The sequence below is a fragment of the Phascolarctos cinereus genome, unplaced genomic scaffold (assembly GCF_003287225.1).
Source record: "Phascolarctos cinereus isolate Bilbo 61053 unplaced genomic scaffold, phaCin_HiC Scaffold_5;HRSCAF=322, whole genome shotgun sequence".
Lineage (NCBI taxonomy): Eukaryota > Metazoa > Chordata > Mammalia > Diprotodontia > Phascolarctidae > Phascolarctos > Phascolarctos cinereus.
The window spans coordinates 102,873,171-102,883,344 of NW_027555958.1; the positions used below are offsets into that span (position 1 = coordinate 102,873,171).

General features: G+C 39.9%; 1 pseudogene; it reads right to left on the reverse strand.

The window, feature by feature from the left end:
* Positions 1-564: 564 nt before the first annotated feature.
* On the reverse strand, positions 565-972 carry LOC110208667 (large ribosomal subunit protein eL32 pseudogene; annotated as a pseudogene).
* Positions 973-10,174: the final 9,202 nt, after the last annotated feature.

Genomic DNA, 10,174 nt, shown 5'->3' on the forward strand with positions numbered 1-10,174 from the left:
CCCTATAACCACAGCCTTTTCCAAGCATAATCACCTTTCCTGAAACTTAATTTTCTCAAGGCAACTCTGCTATCACTATTGCTCTCTCCAAACAGATTCCATGAATGGCCTCCTATTAAAATGCAAATAACTTCCCAAATTGAGAATGCTAGTAGAATTCTAATCTTACTGTGAATTGGAGAAGTGAAAAGTAACCTAATTTCGCTGTCCCCCCCCCAAAAAAAGAGAAAAGAGTTTTCAAATTATAGACTGATGATTTGACTCTGATTCATGGTGATGCCTTTGCAAACTTAGATGGTATGCTTTTAATTGATTTGACTAAATCTAGACACATTTTTACCTGATTAAGGTATCAAAGTGCCACATTTTATCATTTGTTTTTGATGGGCTCTGGTAATTTGATTGACTCCACTCTTACAAATCCTTTCTAGAATCTCACCATGAATCTAAGGATGAGGGGACAAGAGATTTCAAGAGTAGAGGATGGTACTTTTAATTTTTTAATTTTTTTTATGGTAGTAACTGGAAGTTTTATTTAACACAAATAAAAATGTGCAAAGTATTCTACTTATTTTCTTCACTCCTCAGCCTAGCATTTGGATTGGTAGTCTTGATGGCAAGCTGAGCCGCTCTCTCCACAATGACTTTCCCATTCTTGGAGGACACGTTGTGAGCAATCTCAGCACAGTGAGATTTGTTGCACATCAGAAGCACTCCTAGCTCTTTGACATTGTGTACCAAAAACTTCCCGAATCCACTTGGTAACATGTGTTTGGTCTTCTTATTGCTTCCATAACCTATATTGGGCATCAAGATCTGGCCCTTGAATCATCTTCGCACCCTGTTGTCAATGTCTCTTGGTTTACGCCAGTTTCTCTTGATCTTGACATATCTGTTGGACTGGTGCCAGATGAATTTCTTGGTCCACTTCTTGATGATTTTAGGCTTTCCGAGAGGTCTGAGGGCAGGCATGGTGACGGTGAAGAAATAGCGGCCCCTTCTTTTTAGAACTGATTTTAGAGTCAAGACATTGAAGAGCAATAAAAGAGAGCTGAAAAGGAGTGAGAAACCAAGACAAAGGAGTGAGACTAAAGGATGGGAGACTGTGGTGAAGATGAAGATTAGGTAGAATAAGGTAGTGAGAGGGGAGTGCAGGAAATTAACAAAAGAGAAAGACATTTCAAATTTTGTGATTTTGAACAAGGAATAGTTTTGGGTAATGGTTGATTCCACCCAATGGCTGATGTATCCATCTACACACAGTGCAGAAAAGGTACTTATGTGTATGAATACAACATAGAGGCCAGGGAAATCAAGAAAGTTGATGAACTGGAAAGCAATAATTTACTATTTGTGGTGCACGTGCATTATCTCTTTCTATTACATTGTAAGGTCCTTGAAGGTAAGCAGTATTTGCTGTTTCATATTTGTGTCTACTGCATAGAACTCAACACCATGTATGTAGTAGTCACTTAATAAATGTTTGCTGAATCAATTTGAATTGAAACACTGCTACACTTTGGAGATCAATCTATAGTAATATTTGTCAGTAAACTTCAGGTGTGCTATAGGTCAAGCAAACAAGCCTGAGAACACTTGGGAATATGACCGCTAAGTACATGTAACATTGCTTCAGTTGGAAAAGGCATTCTGACTTACAAACAATGACTAACTTAAGAATATTGACATTCTTTTGAGACTGCCAATACCAGGCACTTCCGAGGAATCCAAAAGAAAGAAGACTTTGGTTTGGTAGCTAATCCAAGTGAAAAGATTTAAGAGCAGGTGGCAAACATGAATAGAGGCCTTGACTCAAACCAGTTTGCTGAAAAGAGTTAAGTTGCAAGTTAAATAAATGAGTGTGGTGGTTTAAAGAAGGCAGTGACATAGAAATGAATTGTGGGGGGAAATACTGCTGAGAGATTGGGACTGTCTGAGAGAAAGGTAAGGCAAAATGAATTACTAAGGAAGGAAGAAAGGACAATCTCACTTCCTAAACAGATTCTTGGAGACAGTGGCAAGCTGTTGGAGGAAAACAGAGTAATTGCCTCTTGTGTTTTTCTAGAAAAAAGGCAGTGACTGGACCCAATCCAAAGGAAAACTTTAGGTCATCTTACCCTGAGACTTCTTATGCTATGTGCTGACATGAATTACATTCTCATATTTTAGGGCTACTTGTGGTTCACTATTTTAGAGACTGAAAGTTAAATGAATTGGACTCAGAGAAGATGTAGGTCCTGAATTTAGAGTCTGACTGACCAAGATTTGTGGAATGATAGAAAAAGTGGGGGTGGAGATAGGGGAGGGGGAATCAGGCTGCCTAAAGACGGGAAAAGTGACCTACTTAAAGGTTCCATGCTTATCAACCTTGGGGACTGGAGTGAGGCCCATTAAGTGGCCATTGTGCTCCCAACTTGGGCAAGATAGGGAGACCAAATCTTCCTCTGCCCCCCAAATAAGCACTAGCTAAAATTTTAAGTCTGGACTCACCAGTTGCTACCGATTTTTCTGAGCCAGTGAAGGCAGCAGAAAATTCAAACCACACAGAGCTACTTGGCTGGCATAAATTTGGCTCATTTAGGCCCAAGAAGATTGGGCCATGAGACTATTGAAGGTTCATGAGTTACCATTTCATTCGAATCACAGAGTTAGAAGCTATACCATAGATCATACACACACAACGTCTACATATGTACATACTACTCAATGCTCCTAGTTTTGCCTTCTGAGGTCAAACAGAGCAAGCCTAATCTCTTTTTCCTAATAATAGCTCTTAAAATACTGAAATCTAGCTATCATGTTCCCCATGAGTCTTCCTTTCTCTAGGCTAAAAATCACCAATTCTTTCAACTGACACTCGTATGACACTAACTCAAGGCCTCTTATCTTTCTGGTTACCTTCCAGTGGACCATCTCTGGCTTATTAATGGCATCTCTCAGGTGTAGTCCCCAGGAAGGACTGAACTTCATGCTCCAGGTAGAAAATGTTCTGGACAGAGTAGTGCCATGGATGAGTGGTCAGAATGGTGGATTTTAAGTAAGAGGTCATAGGTTCGAATCTCAGCTCTTCTGTTAACTGTATCTGTGACCTTGGGCAAATCATTTAAACATACTGGGCCTCAGTTTCCTCATCTGTTAAATGGGAGAGTTGGGCTAGATGCCTTGTAAGTTCCCTTGCTGCTCTAAATCTATGATTCTATTACCTTCCTATCCCTTGAAGCCACGTCCTTCCTGAAGAGGCATAAGATTTCATTGTTGTTTTTTTTTTGTATGACATATCATACTTCTGACTCACATTGAGCTTCCATTAAAAATTGCTAAATCTTTTCCAAACAAAATATAGTCTAACTATGCCTCTCCCATCCTCTACTTGTGAAGTTGATTTTTCAAAACCCAGTTACATTGCTACATTGCTTAAATATATAAACATCACTATTAAATTTCATCTTATTGTAGTGGAGCCTCTCCTCCACCCCCCCACCCCCCCACCCCCCACTTTTTAGCATGTGCTGCCTGCTTTCAATCCAATTACTTGGAAAACTGGAGGCCTACTTCCAGTAATGTGTGACTCAAAGGTCTTTCAGGATAATGAGTTTCCTATGTGCTTAGACCATTCAGTGACCCAGATCTGAAAGGGTTTAGGGGCATCTTATAGACTACTATGAGAGACCCTGAGTGATCACTAGGTCAACAAGCCCCTCCTCCCATAATAGGAACAAGCAGGTAGGTACTGTTTTCTGTGATGTAGTCCTCAGAGATGGAAAAGGTTGTCCATTTTCTATTTTAAAATTCTAGTGGCAACGGCTGCCATTTCACACATGGGTTGTCGACTCAACTAGGCAGTTTTGTTGCACGGCCCCTGGTTATCTTTATCTTTTATATGTGTTTCCTTCATTTAGTAAGGCATGGCCAAAAATACTCAGCCAATCTGAACCCTCTTTTTGTGCAATATCACTTCTGATCGCTCATCAGAGACATTTAGATTGATCAAGACCTTGTCACACTTATTAACTTCGATTAACTTGATTCAGTTAGGGTTTTCTCACCTAGTTAAGGTACCAGGGCATGGAGACTGATAACCTTTTAAAGTGAGACAGGGTAATTTGATTTATTCAATGAACCTTCACCCTTATACACTTACCATTGTTCCCAAGGGCAGAGTCAAGGCTAGAACTCAGATCTTCTAGATCCTAAAGCCAGCATGACTCTTACTGCACGATGATTATTCTTCTCTATCCCAGTAGACTGATTCCAAGTCTGATGATCTTGTACCCCACATCATGTTGCCTCCCACATGTTCTGGAAGAGATGTTATAAACAAACATTTAAATGTAAAAGGGCAGTTGCTATTCTAAAAGCAGTGCAGGAAATTATTTGTCAAAGGGAAATTTTTTTAAAAGGAGAATTTTTTTAAATGCCAAGTCACCTCCCAATTTATCTGTTTTGTACATTGAGGTTACCTCAAAGTAATATGCTCATAGAGTATGGTAAGAATTGACCAGCATACTATAACCAAAGCATGTCAGGAGCCAGAAAGTCCTGAAAGAACTGAGGCTGGTGGTGGAAGCTAAAGACAACAAACAGTTTTTGTTTGATTTTGTTGAGCACAACAAAGTAGGGACACTTATAGATGAGGTTAACCTATCAATCAATCAAATTTTCATCAAAGATCTGCTCTGTGCCAGGCATTGAAGATTGAAAGGCAAATGGGAAACATCTTGCCCAAGAGGAGCTTATAGTCTAGAGAGGAAAGACAACAGTGTATACGTACAGATAGAAATGAGATAATTTTGAGGGGAAGGCAACAGCAGATGAAAGGATTAGGACAGACTTCATATTGAAGATGGTGCTTGAGTGGAGTTCTGAAAGAGGCTAGGGACTCAAATAGTTGAAGAGGAAGTGAATTCCAGGCCTAAGGGGGCAGCCAGTGCAAAGGCTTCAAGATGAAAGCTGGAATGCCACGTATGAGGAATAGTCAAAATCCAATTTGGCTGGACCACAGTGTGCACAAAGGGGAAGGAAAGCATAATAAATCTGGTAAGGTAGGATGGGGCCAGGCTGTGAAGAACTCTAAAAGCCAAACAGAGGAGATTATATTTGATTTAAAAGTCATTTGGGAACCACCAGAACTTAATAAACAGGGGAGTGACGTAGTCAGACATATAGTTTAAGAAGATAAATTTGGCAGCTGTATGGAGGAAGTATTAGAATATGGAAAGACGTGAGGCAGGGAGTTCAATTAGGGGGCTATTAAATAATAGTCTGATTCAGAAGAGATGAGGGCCTGAAGCAGGGTTTTGGCTGTGGGAATGGAGAAAAAGAAGGTTGATGTAAGAGATGTTTTAGACAGAGAAATGATGAGATTTGATGGCTGCTTGGACACATGAGGTGAATGAGAGTGAGGGCTCAAGGCGACATCAAAAACACAAACTTGGGAGACTAAATGGTGGGTGCTGTCCTCAACAGAAATAAAGATTTTGGAAGAGAGGAGAGTTCCGATGGAAAAAGTAATGTATTCTTTTTTGTGGACGTGTTGATTTTTAGGTGCCTACAGGACATCCACTTTGAAATATTCAATTATCCACTTATCCTGAAAGATCAGAGCCCAAGAGAGAGATTAGAGCTGGACATATGAGATGGGCATAATTAAACTTGTGAAAACACATGTAGAGAAAAGAGGAGGGGCCCAGAATACCAGGATAGAGCCTTGGGGCTCACCCACAGTTAAGTGCAATATGAGTGATGACCCTATATAGGATCCTGAGAAGGAACAGTCGGATAGGTAGGAAGAGGACCAGAGACGAATAGCATGAAAACCCAGAGAGCAGAGAGACAGCAATAGACAAAAAAGAAAAGACAGAAAGTCTTGCCTCTTAACTCTCCTTCTGATCACTTTACTTTGAACAGAGAAAGACAGATCAAAAGTATTTGACAGGGACAAAGGAAATGGTAAGAGAGTTATCACCTAACTACTCCGGGAAATTCAAGTTACCTGATCCAGATGAAACACAATCAAAAGTCCTCAAAGAATTGGCTGCTGTGAAAAAAAAATTTGGGAAAAAAACCATAGAGGATAGTAGAGATGCTGATGCTGTGCGATGAAGAAATTGACGTGAGATGAAGAAATTGGTCGTGATGCTCAAAAGAGGCAAGAAAGGGGTCTCTTTGGGTCTTGATTTTCTCCTGTGCCAAAAGAGAAGGGTTGTATTAAGGTTCCTTCCAGCATGAATTTTCTATGATTCTAAAGTCCGTATTTCCAGAGGCTATCTTGAAGACCACCGCAAACTATCAATCACTAATCCCTATCCTCAGCAAGCTTACAATAGCATAATGGCTAGAAGTCCTAGATTTGGGATCAGAAAGATATGGTTTCAAGTCCCTTAAAACTACTGGCTAATTGACCCTTGGTAGGTAATTTAATCTCTCTGAGCTTCCTTTTCTTCATCTGCAAAATGAGTGTTGGAATCGTAGATTCAAAAGACCCTTCCAGCTCTCAATTTATGGTCCTACGGTCCTCCTTGATTATTTGTTATAATTTTCCTAGCTATCCCAAGGTGCCGTTTGTCCCTTTAAGCAAAGATTAAATAGCATCTGAGGGAAAGCTGAGCTATAATACTATAGTAAACTTTTAACATTTACTTCTGTCCCCTGTCTGGATTTTACAGTTTTTTAGAAGTTAATCTCATATGACCATCATGGTTCTGGAGTTGAAGACTCATGAGGATATTGTCTTACATTTCATTTTTACAAAACCATCTATGCAGAAGAAAGATTTTGTGTTCAATCCAATGTCATCTTGATTCTGTGTTCTAGATACCTTATCTATGGCTCACAAAATTTACATTTTATATTTGTTTGCTCAGGCCAATACATTTGGGCCATCCATAAACATATATCCTGTCCTAGCTGATGAAGTCAAGAAGGTGTTTCTGGCTGGAAGGGATGCATTTTCTCATTTGCAGGAGAAGAAAGTCTACAAAACGTTCTGCTTGGCCAGAAAAAGCAAGAACATCTGTTAGAATCATGATCCGTTCTCTTGGCCGAGTGGAGTCAGCGGGGGAGTTTGGAAAAGATCATCTCGGCCTTCATGAGAAGGCGTTGCTGGAGTCATCAAAAAGTTAAAAAAAAAATAAAAGCTTTGCAATGGAATCCAGGGCACATCCTTGGGGAATAAAAGCAAAATTTGGAAGAAAAAAAAAAGACTGCGACTAAAATCTTGGGCAAAAAAAAAAAAAGACCCATGGGCATTAAGTTTTTTCTGTTTTGTGTATTCTCTTTATCAAGTGAAAAGAGACTGTCTTGGGGTAGAACTAGAAAGAATAAATTATGATCATTTGGGAAATAGAAGGAAAATAAATGGAGACTGTGGCCTCTGTTACGGGCATTATCATACATACTTTATCCATACACTGTTTTAATAGGAGCATCACATGCCCAGCTTTTATAAGTCTATGATTACTGTTTCAACAATCTACTTTGAGGAACATTCATTCATTCATTCACTGAACAAACATTTCTTAAACTCTTTCTATCTGCAATGTACCTTGCTAGGGCCTAGGGGAGAAGGAAAGATAAGAAAGATGAATTCCTTCCTTATAATCTCTTAGGAGTGATGATACATACTTGGATAACCACAATACAAATTAGCATATGTTAAACATATGTTAAGCACTGTCAGATGAAGGAAACATCATAACCTGTAGAATTATTAGCATGATTGGGGTTAGGAACTAGCTGTGTGACTTTATTGATACAGGGAATGCCCAGGAGGGGAAACTCTACCAAGACAGGTCTGCACTATTTCTAAAATACGTAGTATAAGAAACGTGCCTAGAGTACCAGAGAGCTTAAATGATATGCTCAGGGACACAAACTCAGTATGTATCAGGTGGGGGATTTGAACCCAGGTCTTCTAGACTTCAAGGCCAACTTTTTATCCACTACACACCATTGCTGCCTTGCTGTGTAAGCAAATCTGAGAAAGATTATAACTGGAAAAAGAAGCAAAAAAACGAAAACAGTCTTAAAAGAGTCTGCCCAGGACCTGGCAGTAGGTACCCCATTTATTACTTCCCTTTCATGGAAAAGCTCATTTAATCTTTATCTTGCCTGCATCCTATCAATGGTGTCTAGTATGTACCCACTATCTCTACGTGGCTTGGCTCTCCTCATTCCACTGACTTTTCTTGGAATGCTATTGCATTCCCAGTTCAACTCATCTATCATCTAGCTCAAGACTCTCACTCAACTTTAGTTCAGCAGATCTCATTGGGTGTGTGTGTGTGTGTGTGTGTGTGTGTGTGTGTGAGAGAGAGAAGAGAGAGAGACAGAGAGAGAGAGAGAGAGAGAGAGAGAAAGAGAGAAGAAAGAGAGAGACAGATACAGAGACAGAGAGAGACAGAGACGAGAGAGAGAGAGACAGAGACAGACAGAGAGAGAGAGAGAGAGAGAGAGAGAGAGAGAGAGAGAGAGAGAGAGAGAGAGAAGAGAGATAACTGTAACATATGTCTGTTGGTCGAATGGAAGAGAGGTTTACAAAAGTCAGGGTTTTAATCATAAGCAAAACTGAACAGTAGATGTGTGTTTTGGATGCATCATCATTCTCCTTTCAATGCTCCCTCCATGATGTCTCTGTATTGCCTAACAGAGCCATCCATAACAAGGACAGGGTGATGGGGGCTATCTCTAGGGTTCTTAAATTTAGAAGGTGCTGACAGAACCTATAGTCTTTTCAACACTTTAGAAACAGTGGAAAGCTATGAGATGAACATTTCTTCTCTCTCTACCCTTCACCAGTCACTTCTTCCTCATTGGCATTTGTACAATAGATGAGCCTCTCTCTGCTTTCCCCTTCTTCACAATTACCATATTACTTGCCTTACTATTATCCTAAGGAGTGTCTGCCTCTCCCTTCCCTTCCCCCATCCATCCTCCTTTCTCTCCTTTCTTTCTTTCTCCCCCTCCTGCCACCCCCCACACATACTAATCTGAGCTGATCCTGTTTCCTGTTTTTTGCCTTAGACATAAAAACCGCTAGTTATAGCTCTGCTTCCTGTGGCAGCCTACTGGGGTTTCTTTAGTTAAAACAAGTGACCATCGTCACTCTTTGAGTTGCCTTCAGGTGTATGTGTGTTTTGGGTGGCAAAGGAGGATTTGGGGGTATAGAGATAGTGAAGGACCTGGAGAGAAGGTATTTGGTAGCAGACAGCTTTTCAATTCGTAGCACATGGGTAGCTGGCATGCCACCAGTAGGGCTTGTTGGACAAAAAAATGTACAGTACAAAGTTAGATTTTGCACATTTTACCAACCGCATTTCTGAGGAAATCTTCAAGACCCGGGTTCTACCAACTGTATGGGTGTGTGACAGAAATGGTCCTCTTAGATAAGGGGAGAAATCACTATTTATTGTTGTTCAGTCATTCAGTTGTGTCCAACTCTTCATGACCCCATGGACCATAGCACACCAGGCCCTTCTATTCTCCACTATCTCTCAAAGTCTGTTCAAGTTCATGTTCATTGTTTCCATGACCATCTATCCATCTCCATCTCTGCCATCCCCTTTTCCTTTTGCGTTCAATCTTTTCCAACACCAGGAACTTGTCCAATGTGTCCCATCTTCACCTTATGTGGCCAAAGTATTTAAGCTTCAGCTTCAGTATTTGACCTTCCAGTAAATAGCCTGAGTTAATTTCTTTAGGTATTGACTGATTTGATTTCCTTGCTATCCAAGGGACTCTCAAAAGTCTTCTCTAGCGCCACAATTCAAAAGCATCGATTCTGACATGCTCAATTTTCCTCATAGTTAATATACTAGTTGCAAATTCTATCTTCCTCTCTCCTATTTATATTAAAAGGTCTGACTAGTTGCTTTTTGTGAAATAAGCAAATTGCTAAGGGGAAAAGAGTGGCTCTTCTTTTTGGAGGGGGAAGGAAGGAATGTTCTCTTTTTGCAGTACAGAAGCTGTTTAAATGGTAATACTAAAGCACAGCAAATTTTAAAAAAATATTATTAATTTAACAAACACACAAAAGTATCCTTATACAAAGCAGAACAGAAAAAATACATGAAAACATGAATCTTTTATATGTAGCTATCATTAAAAACAAACATATAATAAATTCAATTTTCTGTGTCACTTTCAAAGCTGTTCTGTAACATGGAATTTTTAAAAC